Raw genomic sequence first — 6,551 nt, 5'->3', positions numbered from 1 at the left:
GATCATGATGGCCCGATCCACAGTAAATTCGGATCAGTTGCTAATGGGGATGATGGAGTGTTGGATGAACTCCAACCATCCTCTAGCCACAAGCTTAAGGTCCAATCTTCTCAATTGAACCGCCTTGCCTTTAGAGTCTCTTTTTCATTGAGCTCTTTCAACACATATGTCCATAAGGACTTGGTCTAACCTTTGATCAAAGTTGACCCTTCTAGTGCAGGGGCGTGCATCTTCTTGCATCATAGACAAGTTGAATGCCAACCTTACATTTTTCGGACTGAAATCTAAGCATTTCCCCCGAACCATTGTAAGATAATTCTTTGGATTCGAGTTCATACTTTGATCATGGTTCCTAGTGATCCATGCATTAGCATAGAACTCTTGAACCATTAAGATTCCGACTTGTTGAATGGGGTTGGTTAGAACTTCCCAACCTCTTCTTTAAATCTCATGTCGGATCTCCGGATACTCATTTTTCTTAAGTATGAAAGGGACCTCAGGGATCACCTTCTTCTTGGCCACAACTTCATAGAAGTGGTCTTGATAGACCTTTGAGATGAATTTTTCCATCTCCCATGACTCGGACGTGGAAGATTTTGTCTTCCCTTTCCTCTTTCTAGAGGTTTCTCCAGCCTTAGGTGCCAAAAGTGGTTATGGAAAAAAAAGCTATGCTTTTACCACACCACACTTAGAATGTTGCTCGCCCTCGAGCAAAAGAAGAAAGAATAGAAGAAGAAGAAGAAGAAGATATGGAGGAGAGGGAGAGAGATGTGTATTCGGCAAAGAGGGAGAAGAGAGGGTGGTGTTGTGTGAGAATGAAGAAAGATGGAAGGGTTTATATAGTGGAGGGAAAGGGGTTTGGTTCGGCCATTTAGGGTGGGTTTGGGTGAGAAAGAGATTTTGAATTTGAAGGTAGGTGGGGTTTATGGGGAAGAGTGGATGGATGTGAGTGGTGAAGAGGTGATGGGAAGAGAGATTGAGGTGATTGGTGAAGGGTTTTTTTGGGGAAGAGTGTTATTGGATTGTGTGAAAAAGAGAAAGGGTGAGTTGAGGTAGGTGGGGATTCTGTGGTGTCTACAGATCCTGAGGTGATCCTGTGGGGTCCACAGATCCGGAGGTGTTAAGGATTTATCATTCCTATACCAATTAGGCGTGTAAAATGCCCTCTGCATGCAATCCTGGGCATTTAAACGCCAGATTACTGCTTGTTTTTGGCATTCAATGCCAGATTCATGCTCTGTTATAGTGTTGAATGCCAGCCAGATGCTCCTTACTGGCGTTTAAACGCCAGTAAGCTCTTCCTCCAGGGTGTGCTGTTTCCTTTTCTATTTTTGATTCTGTTTTTAATTTTAGTATTTGTTTTGTGACTCCACATGATCATGAACCTAATAAAACATAAAAGAACAATAAAAATATAGATAAATAAAAATTGGGTTGCCTCCCAATAAGCGCTTCTTTAATGTCAATAGCTTGACAGTGAGCTCTCATGGAGCTTCACAGATTTTCAGAGCATTGTTGGGACCTCCCAACACCAAACTTAGAGTTTGAATGTGGGGGTTCAACACCAAACTTAGAGTTTGGTTGTGGCCTCCCAATACCAAACTTAGAGTTTGATTGTGGGGGCTTTGTTTGACTCTGTATTAAGAGAAGCTTATCGTGCCTCTTTTCTATGTTTATAGAAGGATAGCCTTGGGCCTTAAACACAAGGTAGTCCGCATTCAATTGAAGGACTAATTCTCCTCTGTTAACATCAATCACAGCTCCTGTTGTGGCTAGGAAGGGTCTTCAAAGGATGATACATTAATCCTTCTCCCTCCTAGTGTCTAAGATTATGAAATTAGCAGGGATGTAAAGGCCTTTAACCTTCACTAACACGTCCTCTACCATTCCATAAGCTTGTCTTATTGACTTGTCTGCCATTTCTAATGAGAATGTGGCAGCCTGTACCTCAAAGATCCCTAGTTTCTCCATTACAGAGAGTGGCATAAGATTTATATCTGACCCCAGGTCACACAGAGCCTTCTCAAAAGTCATGGTGCCCATGGTACATGGTATTAAGAATTTACCAGGATCTTGTTTCTTTTGAGGTAAAGTTTGTTGAACCCATGTATCTAGTTCACTAATGAGCAAGGGAGGTGCATCTTCCCATGTCTCATTACCAAACAACTTGGCATTCAGCTTCATGATAGCTCCTAGATATTGAGCAACTTGCTCTCCAGTTACATCTTCATACTCTTTAGAGGAAGAATAGTTTTCAGAGTTCATGAATGGCAGAAGGAGGTTTAATGGAATCTCTATGGTCTCTATGTGAGCCTCAGATTCCTCTAGGTCCTCAATAGGGAACTCCTTCTTGTCTGGGAGACTGATGACATGTCATCATATACCCATTTTCTATGCTTTTTCATACAAGAAATTGATGATTTGTGCATAAATATTGAATGCGCAAATTTTCGCTAAGTTAAAATCTGGCCGCTCACAGCATGACCATGCCTACTTCAAAGGGCTATAACTTGAGCTACAGACGTCCAATTGATGTGCTTCTAGTTGCGTTGGAAAGCTGACATTCAGAGCTTTCCAACGATATATAGCAATCCATATTTGGCGCACAATTGAGGCAGGAACGAAAGGCATCTTTAAGGGCCATGAGAAAGCAAGAAACTAGGCCTTACTTTGGTGCCAAGAAAGCCAAGGAAATTAAGTAGCGTGTGTTTCGGCCATGGTTCGAACTTGGGACATCCAAGTGAAAACACTGCCCTGCCCTCCGCGAGGGCAGGGCAGCATTTGGATTGGTGCACAAATCTGGCGCACCACACACAAATCTGGGCGAGGGCAGGGCAGCATTTGGATTGGTGCACAAATCTGGCGCACCAATTCTCTCCTGGCAGCACCAGCGTGCATCGCAACTCAATCCTGGCAGCACCATATTTTTCTGCCCTGCCCTCCGCGAGGGCAGGGCAGCATCCCATGCACCAAGGAAAATTTCTGGCGCACCAATTTCTGAGTCTGGCGCACCAATTCTTGATTCTGGCAGCACCGTGGCACGTTCTGGCGCACCAACTTTTCCTGCCCTGCCCTTGGCGCGGACAGGGCAGCATTTCACGCACCAAGGCCGCACCACAACGCACCAAATCCTGCCCTGCCCTCCATAAGGGCAGGGCAGCCTCCTGGGAGCAACATGGGCCAAAATCAACCAAAATTCAAATTAATTCAATTCTTCAACAAATTGAATCAAGGCCAACCAAACCCATTTCTCCTCAAATCCAAAGCAAGCAAAGCCCACTCAACATGACTCAAAGGCACATGAATCAATTAAATTAGGATTTTTATTTTTAATTTGTTTTAATTTCATTTTCATTTTTCACTTTGTAAAGCCTATATAAAGGCATCATTTTCATCTTTGTAGGGGAGCTCCACAAAGGAATATTAGGATTTGAGATCTCTCTCTCTTAGTTTTCATTTTCTGTTTTGAATCTGGATTGAGAGTGAAGGAATTCTGTTTCCCTCTTGGTCTAAGATTTCTCTTGTTCTTCTTCTGCAAACTTTCAAGTGAATTGCAATTTGAATCAAAGTTCTTACTGCTTTCATCTTTAATTTTCCTGCATCTTGTTTGCTGTTGGATCAAGGAAGGGATTGAGATCTAGACTTGTTTTCTAGTCTCATTAATTCTCTGAGATCCTCACTTGTCTCTTTAAATTTCACAATTGAGCTTAATTACATTCTGTGTTGCTTCTTCGAGCAATTTTCCATTTCTGTTTAAATCTGCTACACTTATTTCATCTTTTACTCCTCTGTTTGATTGCCATTTACAATTTCTTGTTTGATTTCTTGAATCCCAGCTCCAAAAATCCTTTTATGTTCTACACTTTCACATTTCTGTCCATATTGAGCTTGATTTAATTTCCTGCACATTTACATTTTCTGCAATTTAAATTTCTAGTTGCTTAATCTATTGCCTTCTTTAATTTCCAGCACCCAATCCCCTTTACATTTAATGCAATTTACATTTCTTATCATTTAAGATTCTTGTAATTTACATTTCTTGCTCTTTAAGTTACTTGCCAATTTACTTTCTGCATCTTTAAGATTTCTGCCATTTACTTTCTGTTGGCTACACTTCACACAATTCACTAAATGTTAGCTTGACTAAACTAATCACCCACTAAAATTGCTTGATCCATCAATCCCTGTGGGATCGACCTCACTCTAAGTGAGTTATTACTACTTGATGCGACCCGGTACACTTGCCGGTTGGATATGTGTGTTGGAAATTCATTTTTCCACAAAAACACCATCAGAGACGTCCCTGTAGAACCTATGCACAATTACTCAAGAGGGGGGGTGAATTGAGTATTGCAACAACAATGAATCTTTTTGCGAAAGTTAAAGACAATATACAAAAGTGTTATTGTACTAGTATTTTTCCAAGAGCTTAACTCAATTGCTAAGCATTTATAAGGAGCTTTTACTTTCCAATAGACACCAACTCAAATAAATTGATCAAGCTTTTCACCAATCGGACTTAAGCTACTCCTTAAGTACTTACGAGGCTACTTTTCGATCACAATTTATTTGCTCAAAGGTAAAAGACAATAATATTGAAGAGATGAGTTTGGAGAGATGCAAACGCTATTTAGAGTGGTTCGGCACAATCCTTGTCCTACGTCCACTTTCTTTCTCAATCGCAATTGAGAAGTTCCACTATTGCCAAGCTTCAAGGTGCTCGCGCAAAACCTTTTACAATCCGAGTCCTTAGTTTCTAACACCTCACGGTATATGATCACCACTCGTATACTAACCCACTCCACTTAGAGATACCTTCTCTAAAATTTGCCTTGAGTACTTAGTATACCTCTTTGGTATCCTCACCGACTATAGTGTTTATAACTCTTGACTCAACCTTGGAGATCACACTCCAATTTACAAAGTGTACAAGAAAGCAATTCTCAAAGAATTGTTGAGATGAAATGAGTGCTCTCTATAAGAGTGTGTGATTACAAGTCTAGCACTATTGAACCAAATGATATATTCTCTCAAAAAGTGTATTTTATCACTTAAAAATGTGTAGAAGGAAAAATATGAACGAGATGGCTTTCTAATATCAAAAACTTATGAAATAAGGCTTCAATCCATCCATTTATAGATTTCCTAAACCTTAGAAACGTTGGGGAATTAATGGGATGGAGCCTTTATGTCAAAACTAGCCGTTTTTTATGTTTTTGAATTATTTACATCGATGCATAACACTTTGCATCGATGCAAATGTGTCTTTGACGCTGAAATTTGAATTTTCAGCTAGGTTGCATCGATGCAAACATCTTTGCATCGATGCAACAAGTCGTTGCATGCTTTGCATCGATGCAAGATGAGTGTGCATCGATGCAAACCTCAAAGAACGGTTTAAAAACACTTTAAAATGCTTAGGATTGATCTCAAACTTGTTGGAGTCAATTCCTATGCTTTTGTACCTTTGAAAACAAGTTTTTAAAACCTTTTGGCTAGCATTGAATCATCAAAACATTTTGTGAGTGTGTGTTGAGAGATTTAGCAATTGGTTCTTAACAAGAAGTTACCTAAGTCCTAAGACACTATACTTGTCTTCAAATGGACTTGAGTTTCTTGTTGTTGTTGTGTTGCTTTCAACTCTTCATTCCTCAACGTTGAATGTTGGTTGATCTTTCAATCATGCTTGTTCATTCAAGTTGTTTGTTGGTTTGTCTTTCATGTCGTTTGTTGGTTTGTCATTCATCAAAACATATGAATACAAACTTCACATACAAGCAACATGATTTACAATTTCTCCCTTTTTGATAATGACAAACCAATTTTGAGGATATGTATTTATAAATGATTTTGAAAGCAACAATAATGCACTTTGTTTTATAGAAAGCTTTGGAGAAGAATTCACAAAAAAAGATTTTGCAGGAGTTCCCCCTAAATATGTGCATTTGTTCCCTTAAAGGGCGTTTATCAAAGAAAACGATTTAGATATCAAAGTTTTTGCTTAGCGGAAGTCTTTTTGAAATCATTGTTTCGCAAACTTATTTATTCTTTTCAAATCCTCAAACTTCTTCTTTTTCAAAAGTTCAAAACTGCAAATATCCTCAAACTTCTCTTCCCCCTTTTGACATTATCAAAAAGAAGGGAGTTTGAAATGTGTCATAGAAGCATGCATAAAACAATGAATTTTTTTAAGTTCAATTTCTCTATTAATCTCAAGGATGAGATATTCCCCCTTTCAAAAAGAATTTGATTTCCTCTTTTTATATATAACAAGCATGCATAATTCCCCCTAAAGAAGTGAAATATATCAAGGCATGCACATTAACTTAAAATAGGGGTACCAAGCCTATTTTGAGTTATTCACCAAATAAGCATACAAGCATTAATCATTAAACAAAATTATGAAGGAAATATCAAAGTATTTAAACCATAATAGAAATCCTTAGCTTACTAGGAGTTAGTTTAACAATTCAAATAATCAAATAAACATAAAGCAATAAAAAGTGACTTGATGAAGAGGAGACAATCAATCTTGGTCTTCATCATCATCA

Source organism: Arachis duranensis, chromosome 5, assembly GCF_000817695.3.
Source record: "Arachis duranensis cultivar V14167 chromosome 5, aradu.V14167.gnm2.J7QH, whole genome shotgun sequence".
NCBI lineage: Eukaryota > Viridiplantae > Streptophyta > Magnoliopsida > Fabales > Fabaceae > Arachis > Arachis duranensis.
The sequence above is the reverse complement of the archived record's forward strand: the minus strand, read 5'-3'. Positions refer to the sequence as shown.